Source organism: Marmota flaviventris, chromosome X (genome assembly GCF_047511675.1).
Source record: "Marmota flaviventris isolate mMarFla1 chromosome X, mMarFla1.hap1, whole genome shotgun sequence".
Taxonomy (NCBI): domain Eukaryota; kingdom Metazoa; phylum Chordata; class Mammalia; order Rodentia; family Sciuridae; genus Marmota; species Marmota flaviventris.
In genome coordinates this window covers 100,565,552-100,582,877 of record NC_092518.1, presented here as the reverse complement: position 1 = coordinate 100,582,877, position 17,326 = coordinate 100,565,552, and positions in this window count along the sequence as shown.

Genomic DNA, 17,326 nt, shown 5'->3' with positions numbered 1-17,326 from the left:
AGTGAACAGAAAATAATTTAAAAAGTAAAAAAAAGTAAAAATTTAAGAAAAATAAAGAATAGGATCTTGCTGCAGAATTAGGGAATTATTTCCATTGGAGTTCTGAACATTCTTCTCAGGTGTGATAGTTGGGGTTTCTGGAGTGATGGGAGATCCCATAGGCAGGACGCTGCAGGACAGGTTTTAGTTTTGTTAGCTTCCAAGCTCTTCCTTGGATTGGTCTGAAGATTTTAAATTGGTGCACCTCCCAAGCCAAGCAGATGCTGGGCCAAGGTGGAAGACTGTCTCCTGGAAAAAACCCTTGGTTTCACTCATGCTGTGGAGGGCTCAATTTTTGTTCCCATCAGACATGCATGAACTGCATGTTTTTAGGATTTTAGGGTTCAGACTCCAAAGTCAATAAATTCCTCCCAGTCCTTTAAAATTCTGGGCTGAGTGCATTGTTCCAGCCATACTTTCAAGCAGCCAATCTTATAAGCAGTCTTTCTGGAGGGGGAGTTGGGGATTCGGCTGTGTATTCCTGACCAGTTTTCCCCTATAAAAACCTTGCTCCGTTTTTTTTTTTTTTTCTTTTTTTTTTTTTCTTCTAGTCTCTTAGACATAACCCATGCTGTGTGTTGTGGGTTTGCCAAATCTGTTCTTCAGACCAGGGACAGTTGTTTCGGACTTGAATCACCTAGCCACTGGTCCCCTGAACTGGAGCTCCAAAATTATTACTTCCTTTGATTTCCCTGATATCCTGGGTGGGGGGAATGAAGATATATTTTCCTCCCTTTTCCCTCTGCACAATATTGTTGCACAAGACACCATTCAGGTTAGTTGTGAAGCAACTTTGAACTCTGATCTCTCCTTATCTACACACACCTCAGACCTCCCAAAATCGGGGGTTCCTTTAATTGAAATGTGGTTCTAAAATTTTAGCACAGGAGAGGTCTCATGAACTGATGCTGCTTCAGCAGCCCTAGGGGGTCTCTTTTGTTTTGTTCTCTCCTACTCTCTGGTTCCCTGATCTGTTTTGAATGTCTAGAGTAAATTCCCAGAAAATATCCCCTCTCTCACTTTGTTGAGGAGCTGTGTGACTGAGATCTATTTTCATGCCACAGAGTGACAAGGAAAGGGACAATCTCAAATCTGCCATCCCCTCAAGATCATCTGTTAATGCTATAAATAATAGCTAATAGAAAATGTGTGAATGAGTGGGCATGGTATCACATGCCTGTAATCTCAGTGGCTCAGGAGGCTGAGGCAAGAGAATTCCAAGTTCAAATCCTGCCTCAGAAACTTAGGGAGGCCCTAAGAAACTTAGCATGACCCTGTCTTAAAATGAAAAATAAAAAAAAAAGAACTGGGGATGCTGTTCAGTTCAGTGGTTAATTACACCCCTCCCCCGGGGGCTCAATCTCTAGTACAAAAAAAAAAAAAAAAAGCGTGAATGTGGGTCCTGTTTTATTGTGGGTCCTGTTTATTGGTGTAAATTAAGACTTGGGGCATTCTGAGACTAAAGCCCATGTCATAGCAATGCATGTAAACTAACACAGTGAATTGTCTTTAAGGGAATACAAGATATACAATTCACATCTTGTCAAATTTAAGCTTATTATTAAACATTACCCCCTTTAAAATGAAAAAAAAAAATAGAGATTTTCATTGAAATGGAAGATTAGGGTCAGAGATGTAGCTCAGTGGTAGAATAGCATGGGCAAGACCCTTGATTTGATTCCCAAGTATTACAAAACAAAAATACTGATAGAAATGAAAGATTATAATGAATGACAAATATAGATAGGGTGCTAATTAACAAGGTGCTCACAATTGTGCCATTTAAAGTAGAATTTTGCCTTAACTTCCTATCAAAAAGTTTCAATTTGAAATTGTGCCCCAGTTTCTCTTTCAGGCCAGTGCTTAAAAATAACAAGTTAAGCCATTTTCTTTTATTTATATGGCAAAACATCATACCGAGGACAATATTTCTACTGTCTGGGGTAGTTTTCACTGGGGAAAATCCCTGTATTTTAGGACTAAATTTATTTTCTTCCTCCTAGCAGTCATACTATTTATTACATATATAAAAATAGTGATTAATTAATAGGAAGAAGTTAGAGAACAGTGATCTTTAGCTGTAATGAAGGAACTTGCCAACAGAATCGAGTTCTGAATATAATGAAGACTTGAAAATGAAATCTACCTTATCTAGAGAAAAGCTTTCCCAGCTGCGGAAGGTATAAATAGGGAAAAATCAATTAGCACAGACTAGAATTGAAAATCATGTGGTTTATTAGATAATGAAATTGTTTTTGGTGGAGGAAATGCAAACGAATCTGGGACCGAGAATGATAACACTAATATCCTTCTCTAGAGGGATGGTGTAAAAATGAATGCTGAAAAAGTGACACCCTTCTTTCTTCATTAATTTAGCTTCCTACTAGGATGGGAACAAATAGGTAATTTTCAGTCCCAGATGATAATAGGAGGATTAGGTTAAAACCTGTTCTGGAACAGAGAAAATGCATGATCTAACAATTTAACTCAAGGCAGATGTTTCAAAGATTTAGGGACTGTAAAACTGGAAGCTAACAGAGGAAGAAGAGTAAAAAATCTTTTATTTGTTGCTCTTTCAGGTCACGTATACTCTGAGGTCTTGATAAACCAACATATCTGCCCATATTATATTATAGTTTCAAGGGGAATTGGTGGTATATAGAGTTAGTTGTTTCTTACCTACATCATATGAAGGATATTGACAAAAATGACAAATATAGCCAAATAGTTTGTAGGGGCAGTCCTATATGCTTCATATCCACTTGGAGATCCATTAATAAATACAAAGGCTTTCAAATATGTCCCAAGAGCACAGTAGACAGACCTCTTTTCAGAGGTAAAAAGATATCAGACTTTTATAGAAGGAAGGATGCAGATAAACCCTGTAGCTTAAGTCTCTTGTTTCATAGATAAAGGAACTGAAGCCAAACAATGAAAGTATTCTCCAAAGTTCACTTATTATGTTAGCTAATCTACCTTTTGCTGAAGGTGAAATTAATGAAGGGACAAATTAGATTAAATCATCCTTCATTCACTCACTTATTAAATCAACTAGGTCTGTCAGGTTTAGAAAATAAATAATGTAAATATGTCCCAAATATTGCATGGGGTATAGTTACACTAAAATTATTTGTTGCTTATCTGAAATTCAACTTTAAGATTCTTGTATTTACATCCAGCAGTCATAGATTCAAAACATATTTTTTCATTCTTATTCTAATCCCAAGCATTTCAAGGTTGTCCATGTGTATAAAAGAAAGTGAGTATAGGCAAAATAATTTTCAATACAGGATAAATTCATTGAGGCTTGGGAAAATTACTGGGTTCAACTGGTTCCTTCAGTTTCCTGGAGTCAAAAATAAACCATTATTGTCCACTGTTTCATTTGTTCACAGGACTGTCTTCTATATGAGATCACTTATTTGAAGTTTTTCTCTTGTCTGTCAGGTATATTGTTGAGCTGGACAATAATCAAGGATTGATAATAAGAGATACTTTTGAGTTGGAGACTACCATATAAACACTGCCTCTATTCTCACAATATCTTACAACACATTACTTTGGAAGTTAGGATATAACTGATGAAACAATTACAGCTAGGATAATGGAGAATTAGTACCAGAAAAGAGAAGGTACCCAGGAAATCTAGATCACCACAAATACCTGAGAAGTTATTTAAATGATGAATCCTTAGGTCTCATTCCCAAATGTTCTAATTTATTACATCTGGGATTGAATCCAGAATCCTATTGATCCTCATGTAGATAATTCAGTGACTTCACATTCCAAAATGCTTGTCCCCTCCCTTTCCAACCTCTTTTTGGTCCCCTTATTCAGTCATAGTAACTCCCTTTGTGCATTTGTTATATCCCTTTCCCCATTTTCCAGGAGTATACCAGAGATTGAACTCAGGGTTCAGGGGCACTCAACCACTGAGCCACATCCCTAGCCCTATTTTGAATTTTATTTAGAGACAGGGTCTCACCAAGTTGCTTGGTACCACACCATTGCTGAGGCTGGCTTTGAACTCTTAACCCTCCTGCCTCAGCCTTCTGAGCTACTGGGATTACAGGCATGCACCACTGTGCCTGGCCTTTTCCCCATTTTATTACACCTGTGTAAGTAGTCAATTTGGTGACTACTTTGTAGCTTCCAGTCTTTTCTTCAAATTCAGCTTGCTAGGTGATTGGAATCCACATCTTTGCATAATCAGAGGCTCATTGCAGGTTGCTTTGTTTTTATTTACCCACACTATAGCCCTTGCAGCTATCCAGGTGAACAAACTCTAGAACCGTATTAATGCAAAACGTAAAACTTATCCTCTACCACCATCTTAGATGTCATATCCCAGCAGTCTTCTGTACCCTAGGACTGAATCCTCCCTTTTCTGTCACAATGGGTAATACACCATCAAGAAAGGTACCACATTGATGGTTGTAAACTGTGCTTTGAATTATGAACTAGATTTCAACATAAACAAATGGGGTGCATTTCTAGAAAGAGACACCTCTAACAGTTTATTCTGGTGTTTCTGAAACCCAAAATAGTATCAAAATCACCTGGACATGTTTGGTAGTTTATCTGGAGAGAATATTTAAAATAAGTCAGATTTAAGTAAGTATGGAATGGGGTTCTGGATTATGTCTTCTTAGCAAACTCCTCAATTTTGACTTGAAATGAGGTTTAAGAACTACTTGAGCTATTGCATAAACATCTGAATTAAAACAAATCAATGACTCTGGATAGACCTGAATCCTTTGCCTTTTGGCCAGGAATAATCAGGGTGACTTGCCACATGCTGTAAGTACTCTTGATTTCTACTTGCCATTATGAAATCAGGTATTATTTAACTCCTACACATCCAAGAGCAAATTGGCTAAGGAGAGGAGAGTATAAAAGTGAAGTGCTAATTTACATTAACTTATACAATAATAAATGACACGTCCCAAATCATTTCTTTGATCATCAATATCAGTGGAGTACCTAAAAATGACTGTAAAGTATTTATCAATCTGCATGTGCTTAGAAAATCCGCTCTGATGGATTTGGTTCCCTTCAGAGTGATGTTGAGGCACATGCTTGGTGACCCAGAGAAAGATATTTGATTTATGTATCTATAAATGTTTCCAATGCTCTCATGGCACTTATCTGTATACAATAACAAGGTTTTTAATTCCATGTTTTAAATCTGGAACCAGATATGATGTTCTGGTGTTTAAATGGCTAATATTAACAATGTAGCTAGTGAATCTAAAAAACATCTATTGTGGGAATTGGGGACAAATGGTTAATGATATACCTTCAGTGAGGTTCTCCTCAATAAGTTTATATTTGTTGGTATAAATTAAATCCCTTTGGAATAATAATAACAATAACTATTTCTATCATGTTTGGGTGCTTATGAGTACTTGATATAGTAGTTAGCCCTTTAAATATGCTACCTAGCTTGTGAAAAAAAAAACCCTCAGGAGATGGAGTTTATTAACCCTATTTTATGAAAGAGAAAACACAATAAAAGATTCCTTCCTTCATTCATCCATTCAACAAACATGTATTGAGCATGGACCACTCTAGGTACTGGGAAAAGCAATGAACAAAACAAAATATCTTCCTTTGCAGAGCTTGCATGATTGTGGAGGAATGCAGGTCTTGATTGGTGTTAACAAATTTATGCAGGTGATGATTGATGTTAATAAATAAGATACGGTAAGGGGAATAGAGAGCAGGCCTGCTGTTTTCAAAAGGGTGGTCACGTAAGGCCTATGATAAAATGGCATTTTTGCAGATACATGAATTTGTTGACAACACTCACCAATGCACTGCTAGAAGAATTTACAGCTTCATATTTATTTTAGCACCACCCACCAAGTACTACTACCCAAAGTTCTTTGTCACATGTACTCCTGTGTTCCCAGAAAGACAAAAACAGTTACTAGAATAAAGGACCCCTAACCACAGAGAAAGACAGTTTTCGGAGAGAAACCCAAGCGCTTGCTCAAGTGACTAGACTATTTCTGTATATTTGTTCCTTATTTTTTACATAGGTTTTAAGTTTAAAGTACTAAAAAGATGAAAGTGTGAAACTGTCCACCTGTTGACTGTGCTTCTGTCTGTGTGCTCTCTCTCTCTCTCAAAGACACAGAGAATAATAGTAAGAAGCAGAGTCTTAATTTGAATGAGTTTGTAGCCTTTATTTCCTTAACATAAGTCATACACATGTCTGTTGGAAGAACATCCCAGGAAAAAGGAACAGGAAGTCTGAAGATCTGAGGTAGCAGTGTGTTGGTGTGTTGCCTTGTGGGCTAGAGTGGCTGGAGTAGAGCAAAGAATGGAAGAGTAGGAAGAGATGAGGTCACAAATGTAACAAGGACCAGGTCACACAAATCTCACAGATGAGCATGAGAATCAGGATTTAATAAAGATCTAACTTTGAAAGCCAAAACTTTTCTGTTACACTTCAGAAAATAGAAAATAACAGTTAGAAATACCTATTCCTCCCACCACCACATTTCCCCTCCAACCTGATCAGTAAGTTTAGAATGAAATGCCTTGCTCCATATAAAGGACAACTTCTCTTTTTGGGATCTGGATCCTAATCATCTTATTTTTTCAAAGCTATCACTCCTGCAATTCTCTCTCTCTAAACAAAGTCTCATCAGCTGCTTGTGCTTTATTTTTCCTGTTAGCATACATGTACATTCTAGTATCACAAATCCCTAACAAAACCAATAATGCTTCCACTGATCTCTACAACCTCTCCAGCACTCACTGTTTTTCTTCAAACCAAAGGATAAGATAATATCTGTACTTCTTTCCTTGTATTTTTCTCTATCCACCTTCTCACCTTCACTAAAGTTACCTTAGTCAAGTTCATCGATGACTACTCTAGTACCAAATCCTTTGATTATTTTTTCTGTTTTCATCTGATTTTGCCTGTCAAGAAGACTTGATAAAATTGGCCTCTTTATTCTTGTGGTGATTTCTCACTTTCTCACCTTTCTTCTAAGGCATATTCCCATTTCACTGGCTTTTCCTTCTTAGACTCCATTGCTAAATTAATGCTCCTTCTCATATATACATATATATGAGAGAAATTATTTATAAGTAATTTTATATATAAGTATAAATTATAAATTCTTTGTATATTTTATTTACTTATTAATATTTATATAAATTACAAGTATTTTATATATTTATTTTTATTTACTCATTAATATTTATATAAATATAAATTATAAGTAATTATATATAAATATAAATTACTGTGTTAACTGATGTGAATACATTGGGAAACTTTCAAATCTTTATCTCCATCCTGTACCACTTATCTCACCTCTATACTTGTATATTCTATTTCCCACTTAGTATCTTAATTTTACTGTCCAATGGACTTCTAATCTCTAACACGTCTTGATTTCTTCCTCAAACCTGGGCTTCTCCAGATCCTTCTTATCTCAAAATGTAGCTTCCTACTCCTCCCAGTGATCCAAGTAAAAACCTTGGAGTCCTCTTGATATGTGCCTTTCCTCTCACTCTGTTGGCAAGGCTTGTTGATTCTACCTCCCAAACATATTACAGCTGTATACTCTTCTTCACCTCTGAAACTACCAACTTATTTCTGGCCATGTCCTATTGCACCTCATTTTTATTGGTGGTTTATAGTTATAAATGACAATGGACTATATTTTGATATAATTATACAAGATCATTTAATAGCATCTTAATAAGTAGCCTTACCTCTAAGCTTGCCCCATAACAAAACACTTTTGTATAAAGCAGCCAGTTATTTTAAAAAACAGATTTAAGATAATTGTAGGTTCACACACAATTGTAAGAAATAACATGTAAAGGTCCCCCATGATCCCTCACAAGGTTAACATCTTATAACACTACAATATATTAGCCAGCATATTTACATTCATATAGTCAAGAGTCAGAGTCTTTCCATCATAACAAGGATCATCATATTGCCTATTAATAATCATACCCATTTCCTTCTTGTACCTACTCCCTTCTTAACTCCTGGCAACCACTAATCTACTCTCCATTTCTATAATTTTGTCATATCAAGAATGTTATATAAATGTAATCATATAATATATGAACTTCTGAAAATGCCCTGAAGTTTTTTCCAGGTTGATGTGTGTGTCAATATTTCATTTATTTTTTTCATAACTATTATTCTATAATATGGATATTCCAGAGTTGTACTATAGAACTATTCAACTATATCTAATTGTTTCTAATTATGGAGTGATTTTAAATGATATTGTCATTTGAATTAATTTCAGTTTCCATATGTTCATTGTTAGAATATAAAAATGTGATAGAATTTTTTTCTGTTACTTTGCATCCTGCAATCTTTCTGAACCCACTTATTAGTTCTAAGGGTGAGATTTTATAGATACCTTGGAATTTTCTGTTTATACAATCATGTCATTGATTTGAATTCATTTCAGTGTTAATATCAGTTTATTGTTTTCCCCCTCATTCAAGTTGTGATTTTCTTGATTCTTTTATTGTGTTCTGTACATTCTGTCTGTAATATTAGAAAATTGTAGATTCTATTCAAATATTTTATTTGGGTAGGCAGTTGCCCTATTTAGGTTTACTGAGTAGTTTGTGGCCTACTTTAATAGGTTGTGGCTCTAGTAACAATTTAGTTTTCAGGACTTTACAGTGCTATTTAAGTCTGTTTGGTTTTATTTGGTTCTTCTGGTGTCTCATTGGTCTCTGCTGGTGCTTCCTTGAGAAGATGGAAGAAGTTTCTCCAGATTGAACTGACTGGTATCTGTAATAGGGGGAAAGTGAGTCTCTGGTCCTCTGGGATGAAGAAAGCTTTGGGTGTTTGTGGTGGGATGACCCCTGTCTATGAGAGATGAAAAGTGGTTTTCAGGTCCACAGCTTCTTGTGGCAGGTCCTGTCTTTCTGGTACTGGCCCAATGTCTTAGTGGGGAAGGGAAGTTCTCAAGCCATTTCCTGTCTGAGCGTTATTGTTTTGGAGTTTCCTCTCATATCCCTGATTTGCCACTCATCATCCCAAGGCATGGGAGATAGTCTATATATCTGTGAATTTCTAAATTTTGGTTTCCATCTTACATCTCTTATCTGAACTTCCTACTTGTATATTCCCTTTACTTAGTGTCTCCATTAAAATACCTAATGGAGGGGCTGGGGATATGGCTCAAGTAGTAGTACGCTCACCTGGCATGTGTGAGGCACTGGGTTTGATCCTCAGCACCACATAAAAATAAAATAAAGATATTGTGTTCACCTAAAGCTAAAAAAAAATATTAAAAAAATACATAATGGATATCTGACAATTAATGTTTTGATTTCTGCCATGATCATAAGCATTTACTTATTTGTTCAATCTCCATCATTGGTTAAATTCCTCTGGAACTTGAATTTAAGATCCAGATGACCTTTGTTGGGCAAGATTTTTGTTAAAGAGTATCATTACTAAAAGTACTTAATGAAATGAAAATGAAGAAAAGTCAAATTGTGAGGTACACCCAGCAAGACCCTACATGAAGCTCTTGAATTAGAATTGTACTTCACAATTTTCCCAGATTTGGCCAAGATGATTTGTGCTTTTACATTCCTCCATGAATCAGTCATCGGATGTATGAGAGCCCTTGAGGAAGAGGTGTGGCCTTGGGTGAGGCAGCTCTCTCTAACTAGAGTCTGTCTTCAAAACAGTAGCTGGGCAACATGGATTTCATTCAAATGGATTTTGAGCTGTGTATCAGTTCCAAACAATTCTTTTGTTCATAACTAAACTCTTGGCCATGTGGGCCTCATTAATCCCAGTGAAAAGGAATCATGTTGGCCAGCAGAGGTTGTCACTTATCCTGGAAGCTGGCCAGCCAAGAGATTTCCTCCCCAGCCTGTCTGCCAGTACAGAGTTATTTGCCTGGACTGCATCATGTTTATAGCCCAGAATTTCCCCACTAGCCACCCACCTACTAGTGGAGAATTTCCTCCTAGGCACCAGTGGCCTAGCCCTCAGAAGTTTCCCCCTAGTCTCTTCATATGTCCACTTAAGAGCCCTTTTGATATTTTAATTATTTGGGTTTTTGTTTGTTCCCTCTCACTCTCACTCTTGCTCTTTCTTTGAATGATGCTTTGTATGTTTTCATATGTGCTTATTAGATATTTATACTTACAAACCTTTATTAGATATTTGTACTTACAAACTTTTGTTCATTGTTTTGCCCAGTTTTTGAGAATGTTCTTTGTATTTTGATTGGCTTGCATGGGATTTTTTGACTCTGTAGGATGTATTGACCTGTGTGGAATATATTTATACATGAAGGCGGAGGGTGAGAGACTGGTTTATATTTGAATGATTGACTTTTCTTTTCCACTTTCTGAGACAAGTTTACCTCCTTTTTCAAACAAGATTGTCAGTGGAGAAATTAACTAGTTTGCCATTGTCTTTGTGTGATGACTCATTTTAGATGATTGATGGAGCACAATTGTTACTGATTTGACCATAAACAACTCACATCTTTTGATATGAAACTTCTGACTAGGACCTGTGAACATCAGTGTCCCCTTTGTAATTTCAAACCAATGTAATTTATTTTAGTTTTTCTGTGTCATTCAGATTTATAAATTGTTCCTTTTTAATGTTCACTACCATACCGCTTGATATTCTAAGCCAATGTAAGTGCCTGACAATTTGATTCGCAAATTAGTACAACTTTGAAACCCATATCTAAATGCATTGCTTGAAATCCTTAAGAAAAAGCAGTAATCACTCTTCCTAAAACAATAGTCATTCTGTAAGAGAAAGTGTGTAAGGTTTGGATGTGAAGTATCTCCCAAAAGCGCATTTGTGAAACAATGCAAGAAGGTTTAGAGGTGAAATAATTGCATTATGAGAGCCTTAAACTAATCAGTGCATTAATCCACTGATAGGGATTAACTGAGTAAAAACTGGAGGCTGGTAGGGTGGTGATGGAGGAGGTGGGTCATAGGGGGTATGGGGTATGTATTTTGTATTTGGTAAGTGGAGTCTCTCTGATTCATGAGGGTTATGTCTGAAACTGCTTTCATCTACCATGTTCTTCTGTCATGATGTTTTGCTTTACCTCAGGCCCTGTTGTGGTTTGGATGTGGGGTATCCCCAAAAAGCTCATGTGTGAGACAATGCAAGAAGGTTTAGAGGACAAATGATTGGGGATTAACTGAGTGATAAATGAAGGTGGGTAGGGTGTAGCTAGAGGAGGTAGGCAAATGGGGTGGGGCTTTGGGGTATATATTTTGTATCTGGTGAGTGGACTCTCCACTTCCTGATCATCATTTGAGCCACATCCCTCCACCTCACTCTTCCACTGTGATGATCTGCTTCTCCTCCAGCCCTGAGGAATGGATCTAGCTATGTATGGACTCAGACCTCTGAAACCATAGGCCCCCAAATAAACTTTTCCTCCTCTAAAATTATTCTGGTCAGATCTTTTCTTCACAGCAGCAAAAAAAAAGCTGACTAAAAAGCCCCAAGGAAAGGAGTCGACATTCTAAGAACTAAGACCTCTGAATCCATAAACTCAAAAATAAACTTTTCCTCCTCTAATTGTTCTTTTCAGGTCTTTTGGTTGGGGCAACGAAAAGGCTGACTAAAACAGGAAGGCACAAACAGAAATTGTAACTTGGGCAAAGCTTTAACACAGAAGTTAAGACTACATTTTGATGTTGAAAGATTTAGAAGTGCAAGATGCTGAAAAAGATGAATAACAAACAAATTAAACAGGAGTTGGCATTGATTTGCCCACTTATTTAATCTCTTTTATACCTGATATCAAAGAAAAGCCCATGGTTTTTACTCTCTGCAACTGGAACCAAAGAAATATACCTCTTTCCTGCAAATGCACTCCCATTCTGGAATATAGTATGTACCAGAGTTAAGACGAAATCACAATGTCTAAAGTAGACCAGGTTTGGAAGTCATATAATCTTAACCTCTCACTTCATAAAAGCTAAAACTGCCTAGGGAAGGAAAGAAACTTTCCAAAAGTGGATGGAATTGGGCTCTGATTTACATTCCAGAGAATTAGTCAGAGGTTCTTTGTTCTATACCATTTAAGTTGTACTGTTTTTTGGCAATGCAATTTGGTTTGTGTTAGAAATTAGCTCTGAATCTCACTCTTTCTGTAGTAGAAAAGGACATTGCTGGTTTCTCATTGCCTTCCAAGTCAGTTTTCTATTTTTTTATTTCCTTCTCTAGTGGTGTTTTCATTTTCAGATCTCTGGGATTCGTTCTATTTCTTTTTAAAATTTCTCTCTATTTAAAATTTTGGTGCTAAGGTCAACCACTGAACTCCAAGGAGCTCAATCCTTCAAAATATTTCCCTTGTCACATGAGGAAAAAACCCTGCTAATGAAAGTAGTTTTGCAAAATAGGGTACAGGATCTGAGGAAGCCAGTTTTACAGAACCATCTATAATCAAATACCATATAAAGGCATTGTTTCTGTTTCTGCAGTTTTTTCCCCCACTATGCGCACTTAGATAAAAAGTGAAACAAAAGGAAGCCCTCTTTTAGTTTTATAAATAATACTTGCAGTTTAAATCTGCTTCTGAGATGTGTGACATAATTTTTATTATTGAAGCCATGTCTATGTATCAAGAATTCAATTCCAGGCAAGCATGCGATAGTGCATTTGGGCATGGACATTGATTTCTATACTAAAGGATGCCTTTAAACTACTCAATTATGTTGGCAACTTTCCACTAGATATAGGATTTTTTTTTTTGTAGCAGGCCAGGCATTCTGAAAATTTGTAATTGGGCACAGGATTATATATTTTAAAAAATTCTCAAATGATTCTCATGTAAATAACGCTGCAAAACATGGAACCTCAAGAGTACATTCCTGGTGTTAGACAAAATTTTAAATTAGATAATGTTTCTTTTGTTCATTTGATTAATGAGGTCTAATTTCTGTATAATAAAGTCCACTAATTTTAAGCATAGAGCTCAATTGGTTTTGACAAATTTAATACCTGTGTGACTCTCCTCCCCCAATCAAACAGATCTGATTTCTCTTATCACAAATTAGTTTTGCTTGTTCCAGGACTTCATAATAATGCAAGCATACAGCCTGTATGCTTTTGCATCTGGCTTTTCTAAATTACCAAAATGTTAGTGAAACTCATCGATTTTTGTCATACAAGCCAGTTGGTCCTTTTTGAGTGGTATTCTATGAATAACTATACTTCAATCTGTTTATGTTCTTTTCGATGGGTATTTACACTTTTTCTAATTTAGGTTTTTAAAAATAAAGTTGGCATAAACATTCTTGTACAAGTATGTTGATACACATGTTTCATTTATTTTGGGTAAACACCTAAAACTTGTACACACCTACCCAAGGTATATGCTTTAACTTTGTAAGAAAAAGACAAAACATTTTTTAAAGTAATTGCATCACTTTATATTCCATACAGTGATGTATGAGTGTTCTAGTTGCTCGACATTCTTGCCAGGATTTGGTATTAGAGATATAATTTAAACCTGAGTCATTAGTGTAGGTGTGAAGTGCTATCAGATTGTAGATTTAATTTGTATTTTCCTCATGACTAATATTATTGAGCATCTTTTCACCTATTCATTGACCAGTCATGTAGCTTCTTTTGTGAAGTATCTGCTGAAATCCTTTACTTGTTTTAAAAGTCAGCTTAAGTTATGCTTTACACAGTACACATTACAAATGTAATGTGTGAGTTTTGATAATTGTTTACAGCTATGTGACAACAATCTCAATCAAAATACCAAACTTGTCTTTTACTTTAAAAGTTATATGCTGGGTGTTGTTTTGGTATTAAAACAGACATAAAGGCCAGTGGAATAGAAGACACAGACAAATCCACATAGATACAGTCAGTCTTCTTCCACTTAATAAATGTGCCCAAAACATGCATTGGGGGAAAGATAGCTTTTTTAACAAATGATGCTGGGAAATTTTGATATTCATATGTAGAAGAATGAAATTAGACCCTTATCTTTCACCTGTACAAAAAAATCAACTCAAATTTGGTCAAAGACCTAGGAATTACACCAGAAATACTGTGACTGCTAGAAGAAAACACAGGGTCAGCACTCCAATATACTGGCACAGGCACTGACTTCTTAACAAGACCCCTAAAGCACAAGAAATAAAACCAAGAATCAGTAAGTCGGACGGAATCAAATTTAAAACTTCTGAACAAAGGAAACAAGAGTATAAAGAGAGCTTACAGGAAGAGAATCTTTGCCAGCTACTCCTCTGGCAGGCAATTAATACCCAGAATATATAAAGAATTAAAAAAATTTAACACAGAACAAATAACCCAATCAATAAATGGGCGAAAGAACTATATCCACATTTCTCAAAAGAAGAAATACAAAATACAAATAACAATAAATGTTGGCAAGGATATGGAGGAAAGGTACACTCATACATTATTGGTAGGACTGCAAATTATAAAACCACACTGGAAAGCAGTATGGATATTTCTCCAAAAATTAGGAATAGAACCACACCATATGACCCAACAGACTTCGTCCCTGGTATTTATCCAAATGAACTAAAATCAGCATATTATGGCGATATAGGCACATTAATGTTTTTAGCAGTACAATTCAGAGTATCCAAGTTATGTATCCAGCCTAGATCCCCATCAACGGATGAATGAATAAAGAAAATGTGGCATATACACACAATAAAGTTTTATTCAACTTTAAAGAAGAAACGAAAATGTGACATTTTCTAGTAAGATGGAACTGGATAACATCATGCTAAGTGAAAAAAGCTAGGCTCAGAAAGTCAAGGTTTGAATGCTTTATCTCATGTGTGGAGGAAGCTATATCAAAATAAGGGAAAAACTTGTGGAGAATACCATGGAAAGGAGATCAGAGGAATATAGAAGGGGGGTTGAGGGGGAGGAGGAAGGAACAGCTGAATGAAGTTGACCAAAGTATGCTGGGTACAAGGATGAATTTACCATGGCATATTCTCCCCTTATTTATTTCTATAAACTACCAAATTATAAAACCAATAGATTAAGCCAAGCCTGGTGGCACAAGCCCATAACCCCAGCAATTCAGGAGGTTGAGGCAGGAGGATCGCGAGTACAAACCCAGCCTCAGCAACTTTGGGAGGCCCTAAGGAGCTCATGTCTCTAATAAAATATTGAAAAGTACTTGGGGGGTGGTGTTTTGGCTCAGCTGTAAAGCACTCATCTAGCATTGCAAGGCATTGGGTTTGAGCCTCAGCACCATGTAAAAAATAAATAAATGTCCAACTACAACTAAAAAATATATTTTAAAAAGTGCTGGGGATGTGGCTCAGTGTTTAAGTGCCCCTGGGTTCAATCCCTGGTACAAAACAACAACAAAACAGTAGACTAGAGGAAAGCCAGGAGAGTAAAAGGTGGATAAAAAGGAAAGGGAGGGAGGAGGTACAAATGGAACAAATTAAATTCCATGCATGTGTGATTATTATGTCAAAAAGCACCCCACTGTTATGTATAGCTATAATGCACTAATAAAATTTAAAATGTGATATGGTGGGAAATGCTTAACAACTGGCTCTTAAAAGAATAAAAGTCTTGATTTTTAGTTTTTGACCAAATCTATGGTATAAATACTCCATATTTATATATACAGAGTATATACATGGCCAATTTTAAGATAGTGATGACATTACTGAATGTGAAGATGTGAAAAGATGTGCACAGTTGACTTTAACTATCAGTACCCCTAAAGATTCTCTCCTGTACATTTCCAGCCAGTTATTACCACACCGTATGACCCAACAGACTTCATCCCTGGTATTTATCCAAATGAACTAAAATCAGCATATTATGGCGATATAGGCACATTAATGTTTTTAGCAGTAAAATCAGGTAACCTCTGATTTACTTTCTGGCATCATAGTTTAGACTTCTTTTTCTTTGGCTTCTACGAAAAAGTCAATATATGCTCTTTGCATTTGATATGTTTGTAAGATTCATTCAGTGTTGCTGCATGCATCAGTAATTGGGTTATTTGTTCCCCCTTTATTGCTGAGTGGAATTCTATTGTATGGATGTACCTTTTTAAAATTATTGCCTGTTGATGGATAATTGATTTCTTAATCAATTTGAACAAAACATCTATGAAAATTCATAAAGAAGTATTGTGTATACATGTTTTCCTTTATCTCTAGAAACATCTAGGAGTAAAATTTTAAGCCATATGATAAGTATATGTTTAATTTTTGAAAATGCCAAAGTATTATATAGTTTTATAGGCTCACCAGCAATTTTCAAGTATTCATGATCTCTAATACTATAATACTATTTGAATTGGCACTCTTTTAAATTTTAGGCTTAAGATTCATTGGAATCATATTGATGTTTTCATGTTCATTTCATAACTAATGATATTGAGTATAATTTTTTAAATTTTTTATTAGTTGCTCATTGAGTATATTTTTTAATAGTGATTTGTAAATATTTTTTGTGCTGCTGGAGATTGAACACAAGGTCTCATGCATGCTAGACAAGCACTCTGACTGAGCTGCATCTCTAACCCCATAAATATTCTTTCCCAAACTATTTATTCAAGTATTTTACCCAGTTGTTAATTGGTTTATTATTCAGATGTAGATATTTTTATATATTCTGGGTGCAAGTCTTATATAAATAATGAAAATATTTTATTTTACTCTGAGGATTTCCTATTCATTTTATTTATTAAGGACATTATTCAAAGGGCAATAGATTTTATTTTGATGAAGCAAGTTATCAATTTTTCTTTTTGATCCTTTCTAAAAAAAAAATCTTTGTGTACTATAAGATCACTAAGATGTTTTTCTATGTCATCTTCTAGAAGTTTTATTATTTTACCTTTCACATTTAAGGCTATTCTCTATTTTGAGTTATTTAATATTGCCTATTTAGGGATATTCTCTATTTTGAGTTATTTAATATTGTGTGTTGTGAACTTAGAATCAAATTATTTTTTACCTTATGGATATTCTGTTATGGAAGATCCATGTTTAAAAATTCTGTCCTTTTCCCATTAATTTTCTTTAATATCTGCATAAAATAAATTGACTATGTATGAGTTGATCTATTTCTGATCTCATATTCTATTTCATTGATACATATATCTATTTTTAGAACAGGGTATGCTTGATAATTTGGGCTTTTATTAAAAGTCTTAAAATCAGGTAGAGTAAGTCCTTTGATATTTTTCCTTTTCCAGTTATTTTCTAGCCTTTCTCTAATGCTTTAAAACCAATTTGGCTATAACTG